This window comes from Euphorbia lathyris, chromosome 5 (assembly GCF_963576675.1).
Source record: "Euphorbia lathyris chromosome 5, ddEupLath1.1, whole genome shotgun sequence".
Classification (NCBI taxonomy): domain Eukaryota; kingdom Viridiplantae; phylum Streptophyta; class Magnoliopsida; order Malpighiales; family Euphorbiaceae; genus Euphorbia; species Euphorbia lathyris.
The window spans coordinates 27,624,614-27,636,906 of NC_088914.1; positions in this window are offsets into that span (position 1 = coordinate 27,624,614).

The following is a 12,293-nucleotide window of genomic DNA, read 5'->3' on the forward strand; positions in this document are numbered from 1 at the left end:
AAGTTATCTTTAAACTGGCGGTTTAGCTAATTGATAGCTCATTAATGGCCTTTATAGTCGAGTCGGCTTTAGCTATTACAGTGACGAATCAAGTGAATGAGGAGATTCGCCTTATAGGTTCGCCAGCGGATCATAGAGATCCGCCAGCCGGATCTCCTTTGGGGATTAATATGCGGCGTTCTCTAGGTGAATATTCCTTTTGGTCCTTAGGATAATATCTCAATGTTATCAGAAGCCCCCCCAAAGTTCCCTTAAAGTCCTTTAGGGCTTTTGAGCTTCTGGGCGCCGTCATGATTACCTGCATTAATGAGCACTCTGTTTGATGCCAATCGTAGAGTGACACGTGTAACGAGCTCTCTGTTCAAAGAAAGAGAAGACGCCTTCTTCTTCCTTCTCTCTTTCTTTTCCTCATTTCGTCTTCATTCTCGTTTGCGCGAAGCTTTTTCTAGGAATTTCAGAGTTCAAAGCTTTTCGATTTCATGTAAGTTCATCTTTCCTTACTCTAATTGTTCTGAATGTTTAGGAGTTCTTCATCATCTTCTAGATCAACTTCTGAGCTTTTCAATTCGACCCCTCCTCCCAAAATTGTAGTTAATTTTAGTTGGACCACTTCGTCATCGGAAAATTCATCTTCCTCTGAGGACTCCATTAGCTCCGATTTAGCTGGGTTGTATAACTCGGCGCATAATCGCTATCAGACTCGTTCAACCAGAAGTCAAGTTCTTTCTACTTCTGTCTCCAGTACTGCTCTGGCTGTTAAGTCCAGGTGTTTTTCGGGGACAATGGCCTCTCCTTCTATCCAACCTAGGAAAAAGAACCCTCGAGCGGAGTCTACTCCGTCTCGTATGAGTGCCGCGGATCTAGCGGATCTGGCGAATCGTATCCCTTGGATCGATAATTACGAGACACAGTTAGCCCCAGCTCATCAACGACCCTCCTGTCCGCCTAGCGGTTTTCTAACCATATATTGTAGTCATGTAGAGAGAGGGTTCCGGCTTCCTCTCCCAAAGATGATGGCGGACATCCTCTCTTACTTTGATATTACTGCCAGCCAACTACACCCCAACGGTTGGTTGGATATCACTTTAGACTGCTACCTCGCCTCAAATTTAGGAGTGGTATATACGGGTCGTGTCTTTAGAGCTTTCCACAAACCCTCAAAAAGGAAATCCGAGTCCTATCTCACTTTCGCCAAATTCGGAGTGTATTCGCCATTCAGTGACAAAATGTCCAATGTCCATTGCTGGGATGAGGAATTCTTCTACGTGAAGATAAAAGAGGGCGAATCACTGGGTTTTCCCTCGTTTTGGAATCCCAAGCCTTTACACATGACAGGCGACATGCGAATATTGACCGATAGCGATGAAGTGGTGGCGGAGCTCATGAAGAAGGTCAAGGCGGATGCATGGACATACGCGGACGCTTTAGCCTTCATAATGAGTGATATTCCGTTGATTCGCCGAGAGGGGGAGCAGTTCATTTACTCCAAGATTGCGCAATTTGACCAAGGTAACTTTTATTTCTTCTTGAACTTTGATTACTTTATTGTTTTCTTTGGCAGGGGTTTATCTAAGGCCAATCACGCTATTGCAGAGAAGCGTAGGAAGTTTCTAGAGGCTGAGGCGCGTAGGAAGGATCAAGCGGCGAATCCTCAAAAGGATGCCGGGAAGCGCCCCGCTGGAGTAGTGGTTGAGCCACCACTAAAAAGGAGGAAGCCTATAGTTACTGGAGGCCCTAAGCTTATAGCGGATGCCATGAGGTCCGCAATGCCTGGAGATGGAACAAGTAAGTTGCCTTTTATTTTTATCTGTTCATCAAGTTTTGGATATGAATTTTGATCCTTGAATATTTGGGCCGATGGCGAAGCCTGATCTGGGCGGATACTAGTCCGCCAAGTATGGCGCCCAAGGATCTTTGGAGAATGAGTCCGTCATAAACGACTTAGATGAGGCCTTGGGCCAGTTGGGCGAAGTGCAAAGGAATCAGAACCAGATCCCCGGTTCCATTCATGCGCAAAAGGGGAAAACGGAGCTCCTCACGGTAAGCCCCCCGACTACAAAGGATTTCGTTTCGCCGAAAAAGTTGTTCCTTTGTTTTTTTCTTTTGATGAAACTGTTTGTTTTTGACAGATGTACACTCGCATACGCGCCATGGAGGCTGAGCTCCTTCAAAGCGTGGCGGATAAGGCTACCATTGAAAAGTTGGAGAAAGAGGTAGCGGATGCCAATGCGAACATCACCTCTATGAATGCAAACATTGCCTCTGCCATGTCTGCCTTGGCTCTGAAAGACGCGGAGATCAAGAAGCTGAAGGAAAAGATCGTGACAGACGCTAAGAACCATGAGGTGGCTATAGGAGAAGCTGAGTACACGGCTGGTGAGCAAGCTTTCTACTATGGCGAACTACTCATGGCGTACTTCTCTCTAGCGTATCCCGAGGTTGATTTCACAGACCCGTAGTTCGCCGTCCCAGACCCAGATGATGTTGCCAAATATAACAAAATGCCAGACGCTAAGGATTTCCTCCGTGATTACGTTCGGAGATGGATGAAGGGACCTATGGAAGAAAGCAAACCCCCCACTAATGTCGAACTAGTGGAGCTGGGATGTCAAGAGTGCATTTCTTAATGGAGTTATAAATGAAGAGGTATATGTTAGTCAGCCTCCAGGGTTTGAAGATCCAAAATTTCCAAACCACGTTTATAAACTCAAAAAGATACTGTACGGCCTGAAACAGGCACCACGTGCCTGGTATAAAAGGTTGACTAGTTTCCTGCTGACCAGGAACTATGTCAGAGGTAAAGCTGACACAACCTTATTCATTAAGAAAAAGGGTAAAAATACCCTGCTGGCACAAATATACGTAGATGACATTATCTTTGGTGCTACTAATGAATCTATGTGCAAGGAATTTAGTAAACAGATACAAACTGAGTTCGAGATGTCAATGATGGGCGAACTCAACTTCTTCCTTAGACTTCAAATTAAACAAGGGAAGAATGGCATCTTCATTAGTCAGTCTAAGTATGCCAAAGAAATATTGAAGAAATTTGATATGGAAGAATGTAAGCCCATATCTACCCCAATTGGTATTGACACTGTGCTTTGCGCTGACGAGAAAGGTAAGTCAGTAGACAGCAAGTTATACCAAGGTATGATTGGCTCTCTACTTTATCTAACTGCTAGTAGGCCAGACATTCAGTACGCAGTATGTTACTGTGCAAGATATCAAGCTGACCCCAGGGAATCTCACTATATAGCTGTGAAAAGAATTTTTAGATATTTGCAGAGCTCAGTTAATGCAGGTTTATGGTATCCAAACACAAATGACTTCACACTCATTGGATACACTGACGCTGACTATGGACGAGACAAGCTGGAGCATAAAACCACCTCAGGAGGATGCCACTTCCTTGGAAGCTGCCTAGTGTCTTGGTTCAGTAAGAAGCAATCGTCAGTGGCCCTGTCAATAGCTAAGGCTGAGTACATTGCTGCTGGAAGCTGTGTGGCACAAGTCCTATGGATTAAGCAACAGCTAGAGGATTATGGAGTACAAACAGAAACAATCGAAGTCAAATGCGACAACAAGAGTGCCATTGACTTATCTAAAAATCCAATCCAACACAGCAGGATGAAGAATGTCAGCATTAGGCATCACTTCATCAGAGACCATGTACTCAAGGGTGAGATCAAGCTGACCTATGTTCCAACAGCTGAAGAGCTTGCGGATATCTTTACGAAGCCCCTGGCTCGTGAGCAATTTAACATACTAAGGGAAGCTATCGGTATGTCTAATCTTCTTCAATAAGTTTTCTGCGCTAAATGCTGAGTGATTATAATATGCCGAGTGATTATTGCTTAATAAGTAACTATCGTATGCTGAGCCAATATGAATGATATAAAATCACCTTATGCTGAGTAGACATACATGTTGAGTGATTGTTATGAGCTGAGTTACTAAGCATGCTAACATTCTTTTGACGCAAAACTGTGCACTCAGAACTTCAAAACGTTTAGTATTCTAGATACTGAGTGAAGCCACTTGCACAATTAATGCTAGCACGCGCATTTAAGTAGCCACCTAGGATGACGTAAGCATAATAATTAGAAAACCATGCATCGAATATGTCATTAATGCCAGAGATAACAGTCGAATGATCAACTCGAGGTGAAACCGCCATTCCGACCTATCAGATTAACTCGAAACGACTATAAATAGTGGACGATTTCCCACTAACTTCTCTTTACACTTGAAATCTTTGGCATTCGATTTCTCTCTCTCAAAATCCCAAAACTTCTGCACTTCTCTAATTCTTAAAAAAATCATGTCTAGCGATTCCCAGAATCATTCCGGTCAAGAATACGACGACAATCGCTCTGATCTAAATCCTTCGTCTCCTGCTGAGCAGGACTATCAAGAGACTTCCACTGAGTCTCAAGAACAAACCGACGGTCAGCATGACCAATCTGTCACCAAGATCAGCATGAACCCTAAAGCTGACCGGGCAACTCCGTCGAAAAAGAAGAAGGAGAAAACCAAGGAAAAGGTGTTCCTCCCAGTCTATAAAAGCGTAAAAAATTTTAAAGTCTTCCGTTCCTGTTGGTTCTCCAAAGGATTCGTAGAAGCTGAGAAACCTTTTTGTGAATGGATCTCCAAAAATGGCTGGACCGAACTCTTCAAACTCCCCGGTACCACTTACCCGCAGTTGGTAAGAGAATTTTACGCAAATATAAGGGTTGCCGAAGATGATATTGACCATTTAGTCACCAAGGTAAAAAACAAGGACATCACCATCACTCCGTCCTATCTCGCTAAACTGTTAAAGCTGGCGGTAAAAGGATCAGAACTCAGATCCACAAATGATTACTTGCGCGTTGATTACCCAGTTGAGTTCTGTAAACCTAAGAACCACAAAGGAGAAATAGCCAGCACCTGCATGGGTCAGCCTCAGAAAATGGCTCACTATATCCTGACCAACTTCCTGTTCCCCAATGTCAACTCCTCCTCATCAGCATCGAACCTTGAGTAGTGCTTTATCTGGCACATGCGGAACTACAAGCCGCTCAATATGCCCGTGTTTCTCATCGGTGCCTTCCAATGCAGTACCGGGACACTCAGGATGGGTTCTCTCATCACAAAGATACTGCAGGATCACAAGGTCAGCATGGTTGAGGAAATTGAGATTTCGGGTACGGAAATCACCGCAGCAGTGATGTTCGGCTTGGCCTACAACCAACCTATAAAACCGAAGAAAGGAAAGGGGGCTATCGGTGAAGAAGAACCCGCTGAGGAAGATATGGAAGGGGATAATATGGTTGAAGGGGATAATATGGTTGAAGCAGCACAGGATGTGCTGACCAAGAAAGAGAAAAAAGTTGTGGTTGAAAAGGAACCTGCTGAGCGCACTAGGCAGGACAAAAAGAGGAAAGCTAGCCAATCCTCAACCAAAGACATCAACTCAGCTCTGAAGAAGCTTAGGATAATATCCAGTGCGAAGAAGGCTGCTCTTGCTGAGAAAAGTCAAGGGGAACCTAAGTCAGCTGAGAAACAGAAAAGGCAAGTTGAGCCTGAGGAAGAAAGTGAGGAAACCCCTGATCAGCCCTTAAAGAGGAAGAAAACTTCTGGGTTGAAGCCGATCGAAGCTAACCCACTTGACTTCGTGATTACAAAGGAATCACACTTCGTGCGGAGTCAAGAAATTGATCTAGAAAAGACTCCTTCTGGTCAAGAGGAAATACTGGGTGATACTGAGGGTCAGCCTCAAGCTGACGTGATAGGTCATGCTGAGCAAAGTAAACTAGTTAATGCTGAGCCATCTGTGAACCCCGCTGAGTCACTAGTGAAGGACAAGGTTGTGGAAGGCCTTGATGCTGACCTTGGACTCAATTCTTCTTCTGAGTCCCTTAACTCTATTGTTGCTGATCCCTCACCGCAAACCAATAAGGTCAGTACGGACAAGCGTTTCAAACGCAAAGCTCAAAAACCCAACATCATTGATTTGTTGGATGACTCCCCGCTCAGAGATCCAATCACAGACTTGACGGGACTTCAGTTCCAGTTCTTCACCAACGTCACTGAGCCAACTCTGGACCAAATCAATGAAAAACAAGCCTCTATTTCTCGAGCCGAGGAACAAGCCGACCCAACAGTCCCTAAGGTCCAATCTCTGCCGACACCACTGCTTATCCTTCCACTGAGCAAGTGCTCGAAGTCCATGCTGCTGAACCAAACGAGCTAGCAAAGGAAACTCCTGCTCAAGACAGTTCTGAGTTGCCTCAACCTCCAAAATCTACTCAACTTCAGACTGACACTGAGCAGGTTAATAACTCTGCTGATCCACCTCTTCCTACTCCTCCAAAGCAGAAAGAAAATCAGTTAGCACCTGCTGCTGACCTGAATCAAAGTGCAGCTGCTGACCAAGCTGGCACCTCCAATTCCCAGCACCAAACACCTCCTCCATCCGGTGCTGCTAAGATTCCGACCCCTGAGCCAGACATCGATGATTCCTATGCCTATCTGAATGCTTCTGAGTCTGGAAGAAAAATCATCGACTCAGCTCAAGCTCTACTTCAGGATATTCATCAAACTCACGCCGATGCTGCTGGGCCTGTTCCTGCTGAGCCAACCCAAATATCCTCTGTCACTCAACTTCTGACCAAAATCAAGGGTCTCAAAGATTTGATGAGTGTCATGACATCTTTCGTTTCTCAACAGCCCAAGCAAGAGTCTATAGTGAAGCTGGCTGAACTTCAGCTGATGATGGTAAATCATATCAACTCCATTCAAGGTCAACTCAATACCTTATCAGCTGTGAACTTAACATATGCAACCTCTGCTGAGGTTAATCAACTCTTCTCCCAGCTGACCTCTGAGCTGACTGGAGCTCGTGACCTTATCTCCTCCTCTTCTTAATGCTCCATCGAACAAATTGGTGAAGCCATTCGCCTACTCAACCTGAGCAAAGAGGAAATGGAAACTGACCAGGTCAAGACCAATGAGATTCTGCAATGCATGCAAACCACACTTGCGCAAGTCCGGCATATAAATGCTCAATGTTAGACATATGACACTGCATTGCTCAGGATGTATCATTAATCCGATGCCCGGATGACAGAATCGATTACTTGGATCGGGAAATCTCAAGAGTATTTACTCAGCATGCTCAGTGCCAACATTAAAATCCCCGCTTCAAGTATGGCCGATGGCATGCAGGTCTTCCAAGGTCTAAGGGAGAGTACGAGTCAACTGCAATTGTACTCCTTGAAACTGACTCGTGCTGTTCAACAGGGGACTTTCTATGCTCATTCTCCTCCATTTCATGATGCTGGCAAAACGGGGGAGAAAGAACGAACAAAGCAAGCTGCTGGAACTCAGCAGAAAATGGGGGAGATATCTAAGCCAACTGCCGGAACTCAGCAGAAGCCTGGTTCAACTTCTGCTAACCCGAGCACCCACACTCAGCAACAATGAACTGCCCAAACCAAACCCAGGAAATAGTGCTAGCAATAGTCTATATAGTCTTTGCTTGTAACTTATATTGTATGGCATGTTCTTGTTAAGCTGAGTAATATCATTTATAAGCATATTTTATCCAAATTGCCCTTATATATGCGATGCTTACTTGTTGTGCCTATACGTTGATCTATCATACTTAACTATTCATTGAACAACAAATTAAAACTTGTGAACGTAAGGAATATACAAGTAAATAATACTTAGCATAAACTCTGATATCTATATTTGACACTGAGTAATAATTATATGTTCCAAATATTGACCTACTTTAGAAAGCTGACCTTAGGCTCATCTGAATTAGATCTTGGAAGGTCTAGAATTGAACTAAGTCAGTAAAGGCATGTCTTAATTTTACTCGATTAAATCTTAGAAGATTTAGAGTTAATTTAAGTCAATAGATGCAACCCTTATGAGGGAGTAACTTCAGAAGAATAAAGGTTAACAATCATGGGGAACCTCAATGTTGAGTTCTATAATTAAATACTTTTGCCAACATCAAAATGGGGGAGTTTATTGAAACACCTTTCCACATGATTTTGATTTGATAAAATTATTTAAGTTAATCCCATGATTAAGATAATTAAATTTAAGTGCTTTGATTTAATTGTACTAATGTGTTTGTTCAATGTTGAGTATATTAATAAATGAGAACAGAAATAAAAAGCAAAACAGAACGAAGTCAGCATGAATCACAGAAGCTGAGTAAAACACAACTCAACATCATAGAAGAAAAGTCTTCTTCAGAACAAACGCTTGAAGACGAAACTGACCGAAGAAGCTGAGTATAACATAACTCAGCCCCGTCAAAGGAGATCTTAAAGGCAACGTCAATTAAGTCAAGCTGAGTGTTCGTTAGGACAGCACCAATGATCCGTTTACTAGAAGACAAAGTCTGACAAAGGTCTGCACCAATTCAGAAGCCTCAGAATTACGCCAAGAGACCTTCTCGAGATGCATGGATCAACTGGCGTTTGGCAAGAAGACAAACCTGGCGCTAGAAGACGAAACCTGATGCTAGAAGACGAAACTGACAAGCCTGACGCCTGTTAAATTCAGACGATAGGATTGGCCTGCAAATTCTGAATGCTGACCTATCAATGACGAAAGAAGACCGTTTGAATTCAACGGATATGTCCGAATTCAAATCATTGGAACCTCAGAAATTGCTATAAAAGGACAAGTTCATCACTTGGATCTTTAGGTGAAATACAAGAAAGCACAGACAGAAAAGCAAATCTTCACAAGAGTGAAAATCCAAAATAGAAGCTGTCTAAATAGAAAAAGCAAGTTCTTACACCCAAATCCAATCTCTGTGTAAAAGTCTAGAGTGAATTTTTATTCATCTAAAGTGTTCTTTTTTTGAGAGAACAAATCTTGTATCAATTGTAAAGGTTGAGAGAGTGAAGCTGAGTACTCGGTTTTAGTACTCAGCGGTAGAGAAAATCTGAGTGTTCGGTTATAGCGCTCAGTAGGATTGAGTAGTAGACGAATAGAGGACGGTACTCTTGCATACTCAATTGCTTTGTAAACGGTTTGTGCTCTACCTTTAAAGAGCTCAGTATTGGATTGAAAAAGCCCGGAAGGATTTTGGGGACTGGACGTAGGCGGTGAGGCCGAACCAGGATAAGACTGCTGAGTAATCTCTAACCCTTCTCTTGATATATATGTATGTGTTGCTTGCTTAAATTACTCAGTATATAATTTGTATAAGCCGATGCTGAGTAATCAGAGTGCTGAGTTGGAAGCTGACCTTAAGTGTTATTTCCCAACTCACAAGTGAAACAGTTCTAGTCAGCTTCTGACTAAAGCTGTCTTACATCACGCTCAGCCTTGCTGATCAAAACTGAGTGAAGTTATTTAAAGAATTAAATTAAGTCAGCATAATTAAGCGAAAAAGTTACATTAGTTCCTAACCCCCCCCCGTTGGAACTAATCCTATTACATTACACGGGACCAATACTTCGTGTTTGGAACCGTGATGCTTTTGGGAATCTTGATAATTCTATTTTTGAGGCACAGACTTCTCTTGCTGATATCCAAGCCGAAATTGACATCTCTGGATTTTCGGATTCGCTTCTTCATCACGAGCTCTTAGCTCACACTGAGCTTGATGAAAAACTACTTCAAAAAGAAATTTTTCTAAAAGAAAAAAGTAGGAATAATTGGTTAAAGGCGGGTGATCGTAACAACACTTTTTTCCATCGTTCCATCTCATCAAATAAAACATTTCATGGTATTCATTCTTTGGAAATCAATGGTTCGCTTTCTCATTCCCAAGACCTCATTGAGGCGCACATTATGGACTATTATTCTGATCTTTTTGGCGCATCTAATAATATTTCTTCTGACCCTAAAATGATAGCATTCGTAATACCAAAATTGGTCTCGGATGAAGAGAATGCTGAGTTGGTTCGTTGCCCGTCTCCTGATGCTATCCGACGGGTTGTTTTTGAGATGGATCAGCATAGCTCTCCTGGTCCTGATGGCTTTGGAGGCCTTTTTTATAAAGGTTTTTGGGACATTATATGTCATGATGTTTGTGAAGCGGTGAGAGCCTTTTTTACTATTGGTCAAATGCTTCCGGGGCTTAACTCCATACCATGGTTCTAAGCCCAAAAGTTGATGGACCGGTCAAGATTGAGCAATTCAGGCTGATTGTCATGGGTAATTTCGTTTTTAAACTCATTACTAAGATTTTGGCTAACAGGATGGCCACTATCTCTTCCAGAATTGTCTCCACAAATCAGTTTGGTTTTATTAAGCATCGGAATATTCATCATTGCATTTCTCTTGCCTCTGAAGGAATTAATGTGTTGAATAAACCCTATTGTGGGGGCAACATAGTGCTAAAAATTGATATTAGAAAGGCATTTGACACCATTGAATGGTCCTTCATTTTACAAATTTTGAAGGGTTTTGGTTTCGGGGACATACTATGTAGTTGGATTCTTAACATTTTTCAATCTGCAAGGGTTTCAATTTTAATTAATGGCAATATCAAAGGATATTTTCGTTGTTCCCAAGGGGTTAGGCAGGGGGATCCGTTGTCCCCGGTCCTTTTCTGCTTGGCTGAAGATTTCCTTAGCAGATTGCTCCTCAAGGCTTTTTAGAATGGTTCCTTAACTCCTATATCATACACACGCCCCTCTCCATTCCCTTCGCATTTGCTTTATGAAGATGATATTTTGATTTTCCTAAAAGCCTCTATTAAAAACATGAAAATGATTGAAAGAATTTTCAGGTTCTATGGATCGTTATTTGGCCAGATAGTTAATTGGGATAAATCGGAGGTTGTTTTCGGTGAAAAATTGGGGCATAGGCGGGCATCGTCTCTTGCTACGCTGACTGGTCTTCATATTGGTAGCACCCCTTTTCGTTATCTTGGAATTCTTTTATATGAGGGTGCTCCTCGTGCCCGTTTCGTAAAGCCCATTGCAGATAAAATTCTCGCCAAGTTTAGTCTTTGGAAAGGGAGATCTTTATCTATGGCTGGCTGGCTTATTCTGATTTCTTCTATTATTAACAGCTGTTGCCTTCATTCATTTTCTGTTTATAAGTGGCCTCAAGACTTGATTAAACGTTTGAGTAGGTGCATGTGAAATTTCCTCTAGACTGGTTCCATTGAGAGTAAAAAACTCATTACTGTTCCTTGGCGGATCTGTTGTCAATAAAAAAAAGCTGGTGGCCTGGGTATTAAAGACCCTGGGTTTATGAATCTCTTTATGCTTGGGAAGCTTGCCTGGGATATTTTGGTTGCAAAAGAGTTCCCTCTTGATATTCTTCGCAACTGATTCTTTGATTCTTCATCCCGACCAAAATCATCGCCTCTTAAGTTTTCCATTTGGACCTCTTGTAAATAGGTTTCTAAAAGGATTATTGATGATTGTGTTTGGTATATTGGTTGTAACAGCAGTCTCAATTTTTGGTATGATCGTTGGATTGTGCCCCTTTTGGCTTCTCAACTAAACATTCCTTGGAACACTTCGCCTTTCTCTAATGAATTGGTTCATAATCATTTGTTCAATGAGGTTTGGTTTGGTATCGATCATCTCCCGGATGATACAAAATTGCAAATCCAAAGCTTGAATGGCGGGTTGGACTCCGATAAACTAATATGGAAGAAAAGTATTTGTGGACAACTTTCTATTAAGGAGTTCTGATAAGTCTCCAATTCAACGTTCAAATGTCCACTTTAGTGCTAGGTTATTTAATTAATTTGGTGTTATTTTGGATATTATTGCTTGTTTTGGTTTGATTTGCCTCCACATGACTCAAATGATTAAAAGGAGCAGAATTGGACTTAATTGAAGAAACTTTGGACCATAAAGGAATTTGGAGCTGAATTAAAGGAGCTGAAACGAAAATGGAATTAGTCTTGCCCAAGACTAAGGACCTCCGAATCTGCTATTGTTCAAATTGACCAAGACCTTTTCCAACTCGAAAAAGAAGGCAGAAAATCAGGGATTTGAGATTATAGAAAAGATTGTTGATTTAGATAAATATTATTTGGTTACCTAACTTTTAGGAGGGGGTTTTCTCTATAAAAATATCATAACTTACGCTTTGAAAAAAAAAGTTCTTTTTAGGTTTTTATTTTTCAGGAATCATTTGTTCTCTCTTGAAAACAGAAACATGTGTTCTTCCATGGCTATTCGTAGCTAAACTTCTATATTCGGTTAAAGGTTAATTCAAATGAGGTTTTTCTTCATTATCGTGAGACTGTTGTGCTTTAATTATTCTTATTAATCTACCGTTTATTTGTTCATTGTATTTAGGGA